This window comes from Paralichthys olivaceus, chromosome 19 (assembly GCF_024713975.1).
Source record: "Paralichthys olivaceus isolate ysfri-2021 chromosome 19, ASM2471397v2, whole genome shotgun sequence".
In the NCBI taxonomy this organism is placed as follows: domain Eukaryota; kingdom Metazoa; phylum Chordata; class Actinopteri; order Pleuronectiformes; family Paralichthyidae; genus Paralichthys; species Paralichthys olivaceus.
Window position 1 is genome coordinate 15,655,598 of NC_091111.1, and position 18,627 is coordinate 15,674,224.

The window sequence follows — 18,627 nt, forward strand, 5'->3', positions numbered from 1 at the left end:
GATAAAGACATGTATGATTTTCTTGAATAATACAACTTAAAACATGTATGTTCATGACTTCAGGATCACTCTGATGAATTCTGTAAAACTAAAGCAAGGCCACAGGAGGTGATTGATCATAATGGAACAGACCACCCCCACCCCCCGTGCTGACGGAGTCACTCAGTCTTTTGTAAAATGTTTTTACCTTTGGCCTGCCACAAGGACTGTTCAGACTTTGGAACCAGGGCAACACATTTCCAAGTCCTGGTGATCGCACTCTAAGATTGGAAAACTATAAAAGCCAAGAGCCAGGAGGACAAGCAGTAGTCTTCACTGAAAGAGGAAGACTCTCACTTCCTCAAGGCATCGGGAGCTTTACTAAGCTCATCATGGAGGGTACCAAGCTCTGCCTTTTGCTTCTGCTGGGAACATACACACTAGCCCGTAAGTATTGTCTCTGTATTTTTAAGCTCATAGGATTCAAGGACTTAGTTTTCTATTTTTGACTGTAAATGTTTTTGAGGGGGGAAAGTTGATATTTCTTTTTTGTGACAAATGAATATTTTCTGTAATGTTAATCAGCATGTTTGGAACTCAACCACCACTTTCAGGATAATTATTGATCTATTTGACTCTATTTTTCTATCATAATGTCAAGCACATGTGTTTTTCTTCTTTTACAGAGCAAGATGTAACGGAACAATCTTCAGTGTGTCAACGTGAGTTTTATGTCAAATTACTGCTCATGAAATCTGCTGTTTTTACAATTCATTTCAAATATTTAAAGTTCCATAAATTTTTTTGCGTAAAATATATCCAGAAAAAAATCTAGATTACAGTTCTCTGACTCATTTTTCAAATACTTTTTAGTGTCCAAAAGATTCAAGAACTTCAGGCGCTTTGTGTACGACTATGAAGCTGAGACCTTCAACGGCGTGAATGGAGCTACTGACAATAAGAGCGGCTCCAAAGTCTCCTGCAAAGTACGTCTCCCTGCCAAACTTTCTATTTGTATTTAATAGTAAAAGAAATTGTACTCACAAAAAAAATATTTAATTTGCCGCAAAGGTTGAGATTGAAGTGCCCCAGACCTGTAACTTCATCCTGCGCACCACCGAGTGCTCTCTGAGCGAGATCTCTGGTGTGGATGCTGAGGGAAACACAGTCTACAGCCCCGCTGCTGGAAATGAGGCTTTCAAGGCTGCCATGGCCAAGTAAGAAAGATTTATTAATCCTCTGTATTGCTTTGTCCAAAAACTAAGAACAATTATTTAGGAAATCTAGAGCTAAAGGGCCGGTCATAAATGTTCTTTCCACATCAACAGGAACGCGTTGAAGCTCACAGTCGAACACCAGACTAATGTTGATCTCTACCCTGAGGACAATGAGCCTGTCAACATCCTGAACATCAAGAGGGGAATCGTCGCTGCTCTGCTCGTGCCCGTAATGGAGGAGGAGAAGAACAAAGAAATGGTATCTTCCCCCTGTCTGTCCGTTCTGTTGCCTTATTTTTGTGTTTGTCATAGTTACCGTTGACCCAAATCCCTGAGTAAATCTCAAATCTGTTTGTGCAGAAGAGTCATGCATAGATAAACAAGTTTCACAATAAGCAGATAAGCTGCCCCAGTCACAGGTGATAAATACACTCCTGTAACATCATGTTCGCACATAGACAATCCTCAGAGCAGGGCAAAGTCTGAGATAACTTTATCTTGTTAATGACATGACCTGCTCTCACAACGGGGGGTAATCGTTCAGATCGATTGATAATCAGGATGAGGGCAAAACAGGACAAGAGGCATGTTTACCACTCAGGCTCTTGCGTCTGTGTTTTTAAATTGCCTCATTATTAATCATAACCTCTCCTCATTTTCAGCTCACTGTGCACGGAGTCTGCTCCACTGACTACACCGTCAACGCAAGAGAGGACATCGCCACCGATGTGACCGTCACCCGGGATCTTTCCAACTGTGATGCATTCATTACTCGGAGGCAGGACACAAGTCCCCTGGCCCTCACCTCTGGCATGGTAATGACCAAATGCTGCCATCACAAACTGTTCTTTAGAGTTGTTAGGTTGTGTTTAAATTACTGCCTTCATTCTTATTTAGTCTGTTCACTCCTAAGTAGAATCAGTAGAAGGAGCTATATATTCACAGACTAATGGAGAAAATGTTTAATATATATATTCAACTATAGAATGTCACTCAAAAAGAGGAATCCTGGATTCATCCCATCCACACCAAATTCAATGGTTCTTCTCACTCTCTTCTCCATCCCTCCACAATCACAGGCCCCTCATACACACACATTTAGACATTTTTAACCGAACCTCTAAAGTAATGAAGCTTTCTCCTACTCTTTAACAAAACATGGCGGTTGTCTTGTTTTCTCTCTCCCATCAGAACTACCCTTTGTCCAAGCTGATTTCCAGCACCCAGACCTGCAATTACAAGTTTGACAACCAGAAGAAGCACATGACCAGTGGTACCTGCACAGAGAAACATCTCTTCCTGCCCCTGTCCCACCAGTAAGTTGAAACAGCATTAGGAACCTGCAAAATTATAGAGATTACTCTAATAGATACTCTAGACCCATTTCTAGAATGGGCAGAGGACAATAACTACATATTGTATATTTGAAAGCTTTTTTCTAACTAGTCCAAACAGTTTCTACAAATGTAGATTGGTTGTATTAAATACATTTGTTTTTGCAATTTGTAATTCTGGGTTTATTCTGCCTCCTATCAACAGAAATGAATATGGAATTTCTGCTTTGGTGAAGCAGACTGTGACTCTGAGGGAGACTGCCAAGATCAATGACAGAATCTTTGAAGCCAGTGAGTGGTTAAGTTTTCACAATATGTTCTAACATATCAGTGTCAAATATGTCCCTGTTCTTTATTCCTTTCTCACTGTTTACACTGTTATTCTTTACAGACTACGCCAACTTCGTTTCATTGACCATGGATGTTACTGATGAAAAGTCCCCCGTCCAGACCAAAGAGGCTGCCATCGCCACAATGCAGCAGCTGAGCACCCTGTCCCAGACCACTCAGGGCGAGGAGCGCGCCGGCATTTTCCGCAAACTGGTGTCTCAGTTCCGTGACCTGAAGGCTGACGTCCTGGGACCTGCTGCCGTTGAGATGATGGATATTTCCCTGCCTCTGACATTCCAAGCTCTGGTCCAGTGTGGTACCCCAGAGTGCACCAGTGCCATTCTGAAGGGTCTCAGGACCTTTGATGAATCTGCTCTCGAGGTTGATGCTTCTGTCTACGCCCTGGGGCTGCTGTCTAAACCCTCCCGCCTCATGGTTAAGGATATGCTGGAAATGGCTCAGTACAAGAGTAGCAAACCCATCATGTATGCTCTGAGCAATGTCGTCAGGAAGTAAGTAAACCCACTTATCCTCTTTTAAAAGTTTTTTTCATCTGAAGAAAGTCATTGAATACAGTGACTCACTGTATCTAACGTGTAACTTTGTCACTAGACTGCACCAGAGAGAGGGAGTCACTCCTGAGATCACGGCTGTCTCTGAGTTTGTGGCTTCTCTTCTGGGCTCCGACTGTGCTGGAGAGAAAGACCTGACCTTCCTGACCTTGAGGGTAAGAAACTAGTTGCAATCTCTCAAAATATATAATTCTTAATGGTGAATCCCAATTCCATGTGTTTTTCTTAATGTGCGCACTCTTCCATTCAGGTTGTTGGTAACATGGGTGAAGCAATGGAGGCTGCTGATGCCACAATCAAGAACACTCTGCTCAAGTGCATGAGACAGCCTGCGACCACACTGTCTGTGCAGCTGGCGGCCATCCAGGCTTTCAGACGCATGTCTGTGACAGATGAGGTAGATAATATAACAACCCCAATCAGGAGAATATCACAGTTTCCAGTTTTTATAGTATAAAGTTTCCTGGAATGAGGTGACAAACATGTTACTCTTGCCTCTCTATCCAGATCCGCTCTAACCTCCAGAGGGTGAGCCAGTACCCCAAGGGTGCTGTGCAGAAGCGCCTGGCAGCATACCTGATTCTGATGAGGAATCCCCAGCCCAGCGACTTTGAAATGCTGAAGAAGCTGATCAAGCAGGAGCAGAACATGCAGATCAAGTCCTTTGTGACCTCCCACGTCTACAACATCATTACCTCCAAAGATTCAGAGACTCAGATGTAAGAATGGAGAAACTGACAACACTGAAAATTCATGCTTTATACCTTCCTGATGTAACAAACACAAGTATTTATATTCAGCTGATTGTTTTTCCTTCTTTTTTTTAAACCTCAGGCTTGGCAAGAGAATCATGGATGCCCTGCAGGACACAGATGTTGTTACACACAATGATTACACCACAACGTCTCGCAACTACAAGCTGGATATGCTAAAAAATGACATCATGCAGACCACCATTCAGAGCAACATTATCTTCGATCCCAGTAACCAGTTGCCCAGAGAGGTGTTGCTGGAGACTACTCTGAATATTTTTGGTTTCAACCTGGACATTTTGGAGGTAAAATACTCTAGAATAATAATCATTCATTTGTTGCTGTCTCACATTGTTTACACTTACTAGAAACACCGGTCGAGACAATTTCATATGATAACAGTAAAAAAAAAAAAACAATTATGTCTTTCTTGTTATTATCATTATTTGCTATGATGGATTCTTGTTAGGAAATGTTGCTAAAACTACCGATATCCAATTGAAAGATTTGAATAAATATATTGAATTACTATATAATAATTTAATTAAATGTAATAATTATTTGGCATAAATTTGGTGTTTAACGAGCTAAACCCACTGTTTTTAATGAAGTTATTTAATTGCTTAACTTTGCATTGTAGGTTGGCATGGAAGGAAAAGGCTTCGAGCCGACCATTGATGCTCTGTTTGGAAAGAACGGTTTCTTCCCTGACACTTTGTCCAAGGCTCTTTATTGGGCTGAAGACATGATGTCCCCAAACATCAAGGAAGTTCTGGAGAAATGGGTTGCTCCCCTCAAAGCAGAGGGACAGAAGGTATATCTCGTGTGGGATAATTTCTGTTAAACACTCTTTAGTCAAAGTTTTTCTATCATTTCTCCCACCACAACTAATACAATGGAACTTTTTTACTTAGGTCCCTGAAAACCTTGGGAAAGAAATTGTTCGCAACTTCAACAAGCTGGTGAAAGAGCTGCAGAGTCAAGAGTCTCCAGAGGCCATGGCCTACCTGGCAATCATGGGAGCTGAGCTTGGTTTCATCAAGGCCAGCGACCTGAGGTTCATTGCTGATAACGCACTGATGTATGCAGATATTTTGGCCAGGCTCATTCCTACCAAGGTACTGTTCTTTACTCCTGTTATCCATTTACTACGATGCCTATCCAACAATTTAAAACTATTTTTATTCCCATCAACAATTTCTAAATAACGTATTATTTCCTTTAGGCTCTGACTAAACTAATGTCCGGAACTGACAATGAGATCTTTGCCCACTACATCTTCATGGACAACAAATTCATGATGTCAACTGCAGCTGGTTTGCCTCTGAAGTTCGCGATGTCTGGCACCTTCACTCCTGGTGCAAAGGGAGGCCTTCGCCTTTCTCCAAACATGGTACGATTTCTTCTTTCTCAAAAGTCGTATTAAAATCAATGATGTTAATACCAACAATTAAATATCAATCGTTTTCAGGTTGTAGTAAGGGTTGTATGATTGTGTTGTTTAATATTTTTTCATGCCTCTATAGCCAATTTAATTTCATACACTCTGCTTTTCCTCACAGAAGGAGCTGCTGTTCATGCCCTCCGTTGGAGTTGAATTCATGACTCAGATGGGAGTCCATGTCCCTGAATTTGTTGAATATGTGTCCGCTGTTGAGATGCAAACCAACATGTACCATGAGAGCACGATCAATGCTAAGATTAGCATGGAGCAGAACCAGCTGAAGCTTTCCATCCCCGCACCACAGGGCACCACAAAGTTCTTCAGTATCCGGTAACAAATAACATAAACACATTCATATATAATATTTAACAGATCAAATGTCTTTATTTATTTATTTTTTGTTTTTGTATACGTACTTCGTTGTGTTCTGCTTTGTGAACCTGCTATTGTTCATTTGCCGATGTGCTTAGAACCTTGAAGAATTTGTTTTTCTGCAGCCACATTCAGAGCTACTGCCATAAATGTTTGCCACTGCATTAGGGTTACAATACGTGGTACTATTATTACTTAAACAAAGTTATTAGAAGATGGATACTAATTTTACGGTTCTTTCTTCAAAATAGCAATAAAGTGCTGATTGTGGGTGCTGACCAGGCTACAATGATCCCACACACCGAGACTGAATCAAACTGCAGCCCTCTCTTCACTGGGCTCAGATACTGCACCAAAACACTTCGTGCTTTCGCTCTTGACAAGACCGCTGCCCCTTACTTCCCCCTGAATGGAGAGACTAGGTGAGTTTGGAGAAACTGTGATTATTTTGACAGTCTTATCTCTAAATGCAACATGTCACATGATTATTATTCCTAATTCTGAAGTTAATGGTGGCTCTGTAGCACCAAATCACCACTTTAATTGTTAGATGTTGTTAGATGTTACTTTGCATTGAGAAGTAATATATTTTATATCTACAGAGAAGGGGAGACATATATAAGTTGGATTTGTATGTATTTATACTGCTGAGTTAAAGTATTCAAATAATATTGATATTGTGGAAGAAATGTTTTTTTTATGTTTTTCTTCAATAAGATTTTTAATGAACACTCATCAATGACATTTTACTTTTCATTCTAGGTTTGCTGTGGACATAGAGCCCACTAAAGATGTCTCTGAGTACACAGCCACCATCGCCTACGATCTCCTCAGTGAAGGCAAAGATGGCCGCCAGAAGGTTGATTCTTTGACGATGACCCTGAAAGCTGAAGGTATAATCATCATACTTTAAACAGTCTATGTTTTCTCTATTAATCATAACCGTCTACAGGCTGCATACATAAGTAATCAAGTTAAAATTTATCTAACTCTGTCACCTCAGGTGCTCAGCCTACCGAGGCCACAGCCACCATGAAATACAACAGGAACAGGAATGTATTCACCACTCAGGTCCAGATACCCGACTTTGATGTTGAAGCCGGTGTTAAGGTTAGCATGACCGACAGCAGTGCCAAAGGCAAATCCATGATCCTCGAGATCTCTAACAAGAACGTGCCCCAGCTCTCTCTGATTGGTCGTGCCAAGTGAGTAAACTCAAGCTTTGTACTCACTTCAATATTCCACAGTCTTTATTTAAATACAGGCATTGACTGAATCATGTTTTTTTTTAATTCAGGCTTCAGGCCATGACTGATGGCATGCTGCAGGTTCAACTGTTAGTCCCCTCACTCAAGACTGATGCTGCCATCACTGCAACAATGAGCAACACTGACAGACTCACCTTGGAGATCAAGAGTGATGTCAAGCTCCCAGAGACCTCTTCCATTCAGGCAGTTGTATTCAAATATGGTAAGTTTTTCCAAACAATACTTGAATGGACTGATCATTTCAAGTATTTGTCTGAATACTGTCTAAAATACAAAAGTCAAACCCTAAATTCTTTGTATCTCAGGTGAAGACCAGGCTGAGGTCCAGCTGCTGTCCAATGTGAATGCTGATACTAAGATCCTGGTGCATTACACTGAGGCCCTCCATGTCTGGCTTGGGCAGTTTGTTGAGGATGTCATGGACCAGCAGGTTGTCAAGACTGATATGAAACTGCGTCACATCTTAAACAAGGCAGTTGAGGTGAACAAAACATAATATCTATTCTATATTATCTTTATTTGCATCTAGTTTCTTTTTCCCAGACTAAATTATAATAAATATGGTGTTTCTTCATCAGGCCAGCAACATCTGGATGGACAAGATCACAACTGATATTCCCTATGTTGAGACTCTGAGGAGCAGAATCCCCGATGTGGAAATGCCTGCTATGCCTGAAAACCTGTTCATGAACCTGTAAGTGTAACACATATTCAAATATTTGAATTAGGATCAACATATTGAAGAAAATTGCATTTTTTCCTGATTAATTATAAAATAAGTACATCTTTAAAATAAGTTCAATATTTTACAAATATTCTGTTTTCATCCTTCCACCAGGGAAAGCACACTTAGATACCAGTTCAACCAGGACCGTATGATCATCACTATCCCTCTGCCTCTTGGAGGCAAGTCATCTGAGGAGCTAAGGATACCTGCAAGGCTCACCTCCCCTCACATCTATTTGCCTCAGGTGGGCGTGAATATTGTCCCACAGGAGATCCAAATCCCCATCTTTACCATTCCTTCTGAATATGATCTCACCATGCCTCTGATGGGAATGGTGGAAGTGTCTGCCAAGATCCGCAGTAACTATTATAACTGGGAGGCAACAGCTTCTGCTGGAAACAACACTGGTGAATCTCCCAGCTACCTGGCCCAGTTCAGCATCATGGCTGACAGTCCAGTCAAACTTCTCTCCTTCTCAACTGAGGGTAATTTGATCTTAATTCTTTACAAAAGAAATGTTTATTTTTTTTACACATCTGAAATAACACAAGAGTTGATACTAATTAATATTTCTACTGATTTGTCTGTTTTAAGGAGCTTCAAAATTCACAGAAACGGCAGAGAAAACTATGAAATTGACCGTTGATGGCTCCCTGAAGCACATGATCGTAAACACAGGTTTTAATCTGCTGGAGACAGTTGCTGTCACAGACAGTGTGCTAACAACAGGAAGGTACAACATCTATGCTGTCACGCCTCTGGGTCTAGACACTTCTCTGACTGTTACCACACAGTTCACTGTCGATGCCAATATCCTCTCTGGAGACATCAACACAGATGGAAGTGTGACCATTGGACCCATGGCTGCTACCACCACCTATCTGCACACCTTCTCTGTTGAGCCAATGAAGAAAGAAGCAAGAATGGAGAGTACACTGAGTGTGAACTCTGAAATAATGAAGGTTGTGAACAAGGTCAAGGCATCCTATGCAAGTGAGGAACTTCTGATTGAATCGAACACCAACATGAACAGCAAACCAATCAAGCACACTACCAAAATGAGCCTTAGCTACAAGGATGTCAAGCTTACCATCCAGTCTGACTCTGTGACCAAGGCTGATGACAGAATGCTTCGTAGCCAGATGGAGTTCTCTTCCATTGCAGGACAGGCCAGTCTCAGGATTGAGAACCAAGCTGATGATACAGTGAACCGTGCCTACTCCCTGATCACTGGGTCCATCAACCCCTCGGGTTTGGAGGTAAACACAGATGCCTCCATGAACATCTTTTCAGCCCTGGCCTCACACAAGGCAACCTTGACCCTGAACACGAATGGCCTGACAACCAGTTGTACAACAACTGCCCAGTATAGCCCAATGACCTTTGAGAATATTTTCCATGGTGGAGTTGATACCTCTGGTGCTACCATGTCTCTGACCACCAAGGGAGCCATTAAAGACAATAAAGCTGAGCTTAATGTTGAGGGTAAGCTTGCAAGCACAGAAGCCTATTTCAACAGCATCTTTAAGGGTAGCCTCTATGACATCGACACCAGGAACAGAGTGAACCTCAGAGTGAATGAAGATGGCCTGATTGTCTCCAACGAAATGGTTGGGTCTTTCAATGAGATGAGGACTGAAAATACCCACACACTGTCTCTGGCACTGAGATCTTTTACCCTTCGCTCCAAGACTGACAACGTCCTTGATAAGAGGAACTCCTACATGCAAGACATAACAGTCACTATGGAGCCTTACACTGCTTCAGTTATTGTAAAGAATGACCTGAAGATCATGGAGATTAACTTTATGAATGATGCCCAGTTCAAGGCACAGCCCTACAACTTGGAGCTAACTGGAACAGCGATGGGAGTTTTCTCAGAAGAAGAGCTCAAGCACACTTATGAAATGAAGTTTATTGATATGGTCCTGTCTGCAAAGTGCAATACAAATGGTAAACTCCTGGGATCTCACATGACACATACCACTGATTTGGAGATTGCTCGTCTGACCATGAAGTTCAATGATGTCGCTAACTTCAACTCACCATCTCTTCGTCTGGACAGCACAGTCAAAACTGTTGCTGCACCCTTCACTCTGACCATCGATGCCCTTCTCAACTCAGACGGTGCAATGTATCTGTATGGACAACAGAGCGGTGAGCTGTACAGCAAATTCCTCCTGAAAGCAGAACCTCTTTTGTTCACACATTCATTTGAGTACAGAGCTTCAACCACCCATGAACTGGAAGGCACACCAGCAATCAAGACCAACATGGAGAACAAGTTCAACAGCATGCTTCGCTTGCAAGAGCAAAGTGTCACACTGAAGATGAAATCCAAGGTAAACGAGCACACTTTCGATGAAGAAATTAGCGCTTATAATAATGCAGAGAGAATGGGTATTGAGATGGCAGGAGTAATGTCAACCCCCTTCTTTACTGAGGCCAGTGAAGATTATTCCATCTCTGGATTTGTGAAATATGACAAGAACAGCGACAGCCACTTTGTCCAGATCCCATTCATTGAGCACATGCCTGAAGTCATTGAAAACGTAAGGATCACAATGATGAGGATGATGGACCACAGCATTGAGATGCTGAAAGAAATAAACAACAAGTTTGATATCAGTGTCAGGTTGCAGAACAAAGTGGCAGAACTTAAGGAGGTCATCGACAACTTTGACTCCAAACTCTTTGTCCAAGACTTGAGAAAGTTTCTGAATTCAATAGAAAATGTCTTGACCAATCTGATAACCAAGTTCCCAACTGACAAAGTCATGAATGTGCTGAAATCTATCAAGGAGACAGTCATGGCTTGGATCAAGAAACATGACATTGCAAACAAGTTCAATGTTGTTTACGCCAAAATTGAAGAAATCCTCTCCACATACGAGGTTGAGAAGATGATTGAGGCCATCATGGATGAGGTTGTTAAAATTATGAGGCAGTATCAGGTGAGGGAGAAGATTCAGTCTGCATTTGCTGCTCTCAGATCAATTGACTTCCAGCCTTTCCTCAAAAAAGCTCTGGCACCTGTTCAGGAGCTTGTGAATGAAATGTATTCCTTTGACTTCAAACAACTGATTGAAGATGTGAGTGATTATTTCATGAAAATGATCCAGAAAATCAAATCTTTTGATTATGACACATTCACTATGGAGCTGAAAGAGAAGGTGACCGATATGACCAAAATTCCCTGTTTTGGAAAACTCTATGGAGAGTTCAGAGTTACATCTCCTCATTACAACCTGAGGACCACTGCTGATCTGGCGAATACCACAACCACATCAGTCACACCAGAGTTCAAAATTAACCTTAACTCACAGGCTACATCTACTTTGAAAATCCTTGACTTCACCACAGATGCCAGTGCACATGTTGCCGTGCCCAAGATGAGTCGTCTGTCCATTTCTGAGAACATCAATGTTGACCAGTCATGTTTCACACTTGACCACAAGGGAATGATGACTCTCTATGGTCTGTCAGCTCAGGCTTCTGCTGAAACTGCTGCAAAGGTCACAACTGAGCTTTATGCTGCAGAGCTCATCAACAAAGCATTTTTGGCCATGGAGAATGGAGTTTCTGCAACTGTTGAGACTGACTACAAACAAAACCTCAACATGCCACCCCTTAACATCTTCACTGAGGCACAGATGAATCAAAAGACTGTTTTCCAGCTTGAGGATGGCACTGCCCGTCTGACCTTTAACAATCTTGCTCATGAAAAATATGCAGTTCAGGACATCTCAAATGAGGGATCCCACAAGAGTGACATGGAAGTGGTCCTGGATCTCCACACAGCCAAAGTAACTTTCACTGGAGAAACAGGATGCGGCCTCTACAAGATGAATCAAAATGTGGTTGCTGATATATGCATCATGCGACACCTAATTATTAGTGGCAAGGTTGAGACAGAGACACCTTTCATGAAGGGAAGTGTTGCAAATGTCAAGTTCCAGGCTAAGGTTGAAGACATGAAAATTGATTTCACTGCCTCTCACAGTGCAGAGCTGACCGGAGGGGTTGAGGGACCTCTCTCAAGCACTGCCGTGGCTGTGATCACACCTAATGAGCTTATATTTGACACCAAGAACAAGGGAAATGTCAAGGTTGCTCTTCCATTCATGCTGCCTGGAAAGGTGGATCTCCAGAATGACATCGCTCTTACCCTTAACTCTGAAGTACAGCAAGCTAGCTGGACAGGCCTGGCTAGATTCAACCAGTACAAGTACTCCCATTTCTTCACCATGGATAATGATGAGAAAGAAATACGCATAGTTTCCCAGATTAATGGAGAGGCAAATCTTGATGGATTGAAGCAATTAATCACAATTCCTGAAATGACAGTGCCATTCATTGGTATTGAGACACCAAGATTGCATGACCTCTCACTGTGGGATACTTTCCTGGGCGACCTCCTACTCACAACTCAGCAGACATTTGACATGAACTCTAAGCTGACCTACAAGAAAAATCCTGAGGTGATTACCATTGACATCAATGTAGATCCACTCATCAATGTCATTAATACCAACGTCAAGACTCTGCACAAGAAAGTACTCATAGGCAAGGACAAAGCTGCAGCCATGCTCGCTACATCTTACAACACAGCAAAGGCAGAGTATGAAAAATACAGCATTGAGTTTCCCAAAACCATTACAGTGCCCGCCTACAAGGTTCCAGTGATGAATGTCGAGGTCTCTACATTTACCATTCCCCTGCCGGACTTCACTCTCATCACAATGCCTGCTCTGCATGTTCCATCTGCCCTGAGCAAGGTGACTCTTCCAAAAATCACTCTGCCTAAAATTGAGAGCATCAAGATCCCAGTACTGGGTGATCTGACCTTTGAGGGTTCAATGAAAACAGCAATGATCACACTCAAAACTGATGCCAGCATCCTCAACAAGGACAACATCCTCATCAAAATTGATGCCTCTTCATCCTCTGAATTTGAACTTCTGACTGGAAAGATTGAGGGCAACGTCAACGTAAACACAGCTGGTGATTTCAAAATTGCCTCTCTCCTCTCTGTGAAACACCCAGTGGTAGAGGGGATCCATGACAGTGCCATCATCTTAAGTAATGCTAATGTCTATACCACCATCACTAATTCAGCAAAGCTCAATCTACTTGACAGAATGATGGAAATCAAACAAGAGATTACTCAAAATCCAGAAGAATTGGTTGTTTCTATGTCAAGTCCATCTGCAGGACTCGTTGCAGTTCAGATGAAGACTAAATACCCAACACAAGTCAAAGCAAGACTCTTTGGCCGCTACCCGGTAAGAGGACTTTTGATGACTTACTGCTCATTAATTACATATTATTGTGATTTAAATGAAAAAAGTGTGTATTTGTTTTTGTAATAATTGTTTTTTTGTTTCATGTTTTTCCCACAGTCTGAGCCAACAACAGACATTGATATCTTGAGTCTGAAGATGTCTGTGATGAACTCTGAGAAACTGAACATTCAGACAACCTGGAATATGGAGATGCCCTATGATATGATGTTGGAAGTGAAGAAACAGGTACCCACAGTGGTGGAGATGGTGTCAGACCCTGCTTATTACACATATAAAGAAATCAACAAAAAAGTTGGAAGGCTTGGGGAATCCATTGAACGGGCTAGCAGGAGGGGCAGAGTGGTGTTCAAGAGGGCTGTTGACAACCTTGCAACAGTAAATCCTTCTGCTGTTATGACAGATGTCACAGATACGACTATTGTGATTCTCAAAAAGAACCAACAGAAAGTTGAAGCTGTTCTTGATGCTATTGTTAAAGTCCTGAGAGAGACCACATTCCAGATCTATGGGTATGAACAGAGACTGTCTGGGCTTGAGATTTACCAAAAACTTAGCACCTTTGTTGCCGATGTATCTGAGGAAGCTGTTCAAAAGATTCCAGAGTATTTTTCCTACATCTTTGAATCAGTCCTTGATTTTATCAAAGCCATTGAATTCACCCTCCCTGGCTCTAACTACATTGTGAGTGGAGGAGAAATTCTTGATGATTTGTCTGTAGCTATGAGGACAACCCAAGAAAGAGTTATTGTCACTGTGAGGAAACTAGGGAACATCCAATTGGAAGACGTCAAAGAGAAATTTTCAGGATTCTTGCAATTTACCACAGAACAAAGCGAGAGGTTTCTCCACACCGTGAAATCTCAGAATGTAGAAAAGATCTCTGCCTTTGTTGCTGATGTGTACAATGATGCCATCAACTCTCCTGTCGTGGACGAAATTGCCCAACAGATTGTAGAGTACGGCAGAATTGTTTTCGAATATCTGAAAACTGTGAGGGCAAAAATCCAAAATATTGTTTCTGACATGTCTACTGAACAGCTTGAAGTTGACATCCAGTCCTGGATCGACTCAGTGGTAAAACGCATTAATGCTTTCCAAAACAATGTTGTTGACGTAATGAAGGAGAAAAGCAAAAGTGTTGAACCCTTTGTGAGAGTAAGCGACAAACAGATTGATATTGACATTCCTTTACCATTTGTCGTCAAATCCAACTAACTGGCTGTGGCAAAGAACATATAATGCAGTGTTTCTATTGATTGTATCTGTTGCGTAACCATCAAGACAACAGTAACTCTGTAACTCTCTATGTATGTTTCAAATTATTAATTTTGTCTGTTCCATTTCACAGTAGTTTACAATTTGTTGTGAATCTACTGTTTTCTTTGTGTCTTGTACTATTTAAAACCCCTCATGTGGGCTTGAATAAAGTCTTACTACATATAATTGTACCTGAATGTCTCAGATCTTTTCTGTATGCAAAGGTGATTTTTTTACTTATTTCCTTCTAGATGAGTTTTCATGCATAAAGTAGCATTTTCCATTAGTTTTAATCAAAGCTGTTTTACTTAAACTCACACATAAATGGATACTCATCAAAATAACACAGTCAAAATTAGACCCTCATACATAAATCATTTGTATCCTTAGCAGGTATAAATTTAGCAGAGACACAAATAGCCTCTGTGACTCACATGCTCTCTGAACATAAAACCATGGGAACGAGAAGAAAAAAGACTCAGTTTGACAGGTGTTGTTAACAACAGTTTAAAAAAAGCCAAGCCCAGAAATCTTCCAGCTGTGCAATTTGATGCAGCGGTGAAAAAGTATTTAGATACTTTCCTTAAGTAAAAGAAATAAAAAATAGTATTAGTACTCTGTACATGTTGAAAAAACATGTATCTACCAAGTATAGTTATCAGAGAAGTGCACAGGTTCCTTACAAGTATGTTTAAGTAAATGCACTTAATTTCCACTTAGTTTGTGTCCTGACAAAAGCTGTGAAAAATCACAACTGAAAGGGATGGCAATGGCATTAACAAAAAACACCTACCAAGTTAATATATATGTCAGTAAAAACCCACTTTTCTTTCAAGCATGTTAAAGGTAATTGTAGCTGCACAATATCTACTGGTCTTTAGTGAGAGACAATGAGCCAAAAGAATTGAACATTTGAGCTGGTGACACAGATTTCTTTTATTGAGTTTCCCAGAAAAACTTCTGCTTATTCCCTTACATTCTGCATTGTGTACCCCTTACAAGGATTTCCATTGTTTGACATCCTCCGTTCAAACCCTTGAGAGTATTACATTAAGGTGGTCATGAATTGGTTATGTCCCCAAAACAATCCTTTAATTTCCTTCTCCGTGATTCCATTGTTGGATAAGATGAAAACTGCCCTGTCTGGTCGTCAGTGAATAATAACCCAACAACATTGGAAATCAGAGGCACATGAGGGGGGCCAGTGTGGGAAAAATTAACCAATCCAGCACAATGCATTCCTGCTCTGTAAGTCAGCAAAAAACCCAGCAACAGAAGGCAGCGAGGAATGTGACTTTTACACCATCGTAACTCTGCTGGATTCGTTAAAGATTCTCTTTTACACTGTGATTTATCTTTGCTATTATTGGACCACAGAAAATGACACATTAGAGTGAAATTGAGCTTTTTATCTTCGGTTACCATTAAAAGAAGAGCTCACGTTGTACATCCACCAGGGCTCTGCCCTGCATTTTCAGTGTAGCAACAGTCTCTGTAATTGATGATCATAGCTGTCATTTAAACAGGCACTCCCACCATAGTGTAAGAGGACACTTATGTAACACTTTATGAAGACACAGATCGAACGTGAGCTGAATTTATTTCACAAGAATGGAAATTTAAATTTGATTTCTGTTGCTGACTTCAAAGCTCAATCACAGTTCCTCAACACACAAATCTGAGGTACATTCACAGCCGTACAGGTCCACATTAAGGTGGAATCTTGTGTTTGTGCATCTCAGCAAGTCATATTTCAGTTTTACTGATGTAAACAAACTATCTACAGCTTCAACAGTTAGTTTTACTACTTTTACTACATTTAGTTTCAGTCTGTGTTTCAGTCAAAGGGATACCCTTTTTTAAAAAGTTTGTGTCATTATATTTATAAGACGGTGGTTATAATAACATAACATACGATAGATTTCCAATTGAAATGTTTTATGCCGTCCAATGATTTAATCCCATGAGAGTGTGCTACTGGCTGTTGGACATCACATGTAGCCCACTCCTTTTCATGAGAGAAAACTGTTTCTCTGGGCAAAGCACTCACATGTTAAACCATCTCACATGCTCAACCTTGTGTTGTAAATATCACTCATATCAATGTAGAAAATGTCAGCATCTTAGAGACTTGGAGAAGTCTAGATTTCAAGAGTTCATATATGTACTGAGATTTAAAAAAGCATTCTCCTTCTTTGCTTTATCTTACATAGTTGTAATAATCCATGTTAAAGAAAGCATCTATTTCATTAATGTCCTTCCCAAACAAGTCACTGTTGTCACAGCCAAGCATAAAGTTGAGGGTGGAAGAATGCTTCATAAAAAGAAATATATCTTGCAACACATGGTTAACTGTTTCCTTGCCCACTTAACTTAAACAAAACACACTGGACAATATGTGAAGCCCTTTTTGAGACTAGTCGATGTGTAGTTTACTCCATCAGTGGTGAAATGTGCCCGGTTGCATAACATCTATTAAACTTAATAATACTGTGGAGTCAAAAACATGCACTTCCTGATGTTGTTCCTACTGACAGACCTGAGACAGCTGATTTCATGGACTGTAAACTAATGGAATAAAACACGAGAAGAAGCTATACAGAACACCGGGGGTCTCCTTACACCGATTTGTAGTCTTTATAAAACTCTCTGTAAATTGCTTAAATTTACAGGTGCTGTGCAATCTACCAAATTGAATACAGTATTTGTTTTTTTTACAATACACATGGACATAAATAACGAGTGCAATTTCTTTCTGCTTTGCTTATTACAAAGTATAACCGTGGCAGTGAGGCAGTGGCCTTTAAAAACAGTTTGAAGCACAAAACAGTGTGAAATTAAAATCGTGGCTGGAAGCAGGCCCTGTCCACACAGCAGACACTGGGTAGAGGAGTCCACTGAAACGTTGCACGATGTGGTTTGTCCTCCACAAGTCAGACTGGGATCATGTGACCCACAAAGAACATACTGTGACCAGTGCTTTTCTTTCTCTCTCTCTCTCTCTCACTCACACACACACACACAGATATCAGATGATCGTCGAGTGTGTTCAAAAACAACTTGTTTGCAGTCATTCAGCCAGGGTCGCCTGCTTTCATGGGAGTATCCACACCGTGGTCACTGCCCGTACATGTTCAGACACACACCCCGGAGGTGCCAAAGTCCTTCTGCGCACTCTTGGTTCTCCAGACAGAGGAAGTGGATTCACATCAACACGCAGCATTTGAGACAACCACCCTGCTGTGTGGTTCGTTTCTGTAAGGCCGCCCGTGTTGCGCTCTCGAACACTTCCCAGATCCCCTCCTTGGTTTTGGCCGAGCACTCCATATAGTCATATGCGCCAATGCGCATGGCCATGGCGCGGCCATCCTCCGCTTTCACGGGCTCCAGCTTCAACCGGGACAGCTCGTTCTTTACGTTCTCGTCGTTGCGCAGATCCTTCTTGTTGGCCACTAGTATAATAGGCACATTCGGACAAAAGTGTTTGACTTCGGGGACCCACTTTTCGGGGATGTTTTCCAGCGAGTCCGGGCTGTCCACGGAGAAGCACATGAGGATGACATCTGTGTCCGGGTATGAGAGGGGGCGCAGGCGGTCGTAGTCCTCCTGTCCAGCGGTGTCCCACAGAGCCAGTTGGACCTGCTTGTTGTCCACTTCTATGTCCGCCACATATGTCTCAAACACCGTGGGCACGTAAACCTCTGGAAACTCGTCCTTGCTGAACACGATCAGGAGACACGTCTTCCCGCATGCGCCGTCCCCCACCACCACAAGTTTTTTGCGTATGTCTGCCATCCCCGCCATTGTTTTCCTAGCTGTGGCTCAACCGTACCATCCGAAAACACACACGGACACACTCTTCACATCCACTCCCTCCACTTGTGATTCTCTACATGTGACTGCTCCGACTTGTCTTTCCTGAATTCACAGCCCTTTCCCAGCCGCCACTGCTCCTTATAAAGCGAAGGGTGGTTTTCCTAAATATAGCAGCCCAATCGGAAATGGGGAGGTGAGCTCACTGCGCGTAATGGAGGAGGTGATTGGATCTCCTCGCTTTTCCTTGTGCAGA

The 18,627-nt window shown here is 41.7% G+C and overlaps 1 pseudogene; it reads left to right on the plus strand.

The window, feature by feature from the left end:
- The first annotated feature begins 273 nt into the window (after nt 1-273).
- LOC109636048 (apolipoprotein B-100-like) overlaps nt 274-18,627 on the plus strand; it is a 36,049-nt pseudogene continuing 17,695 nt past the window's right edge.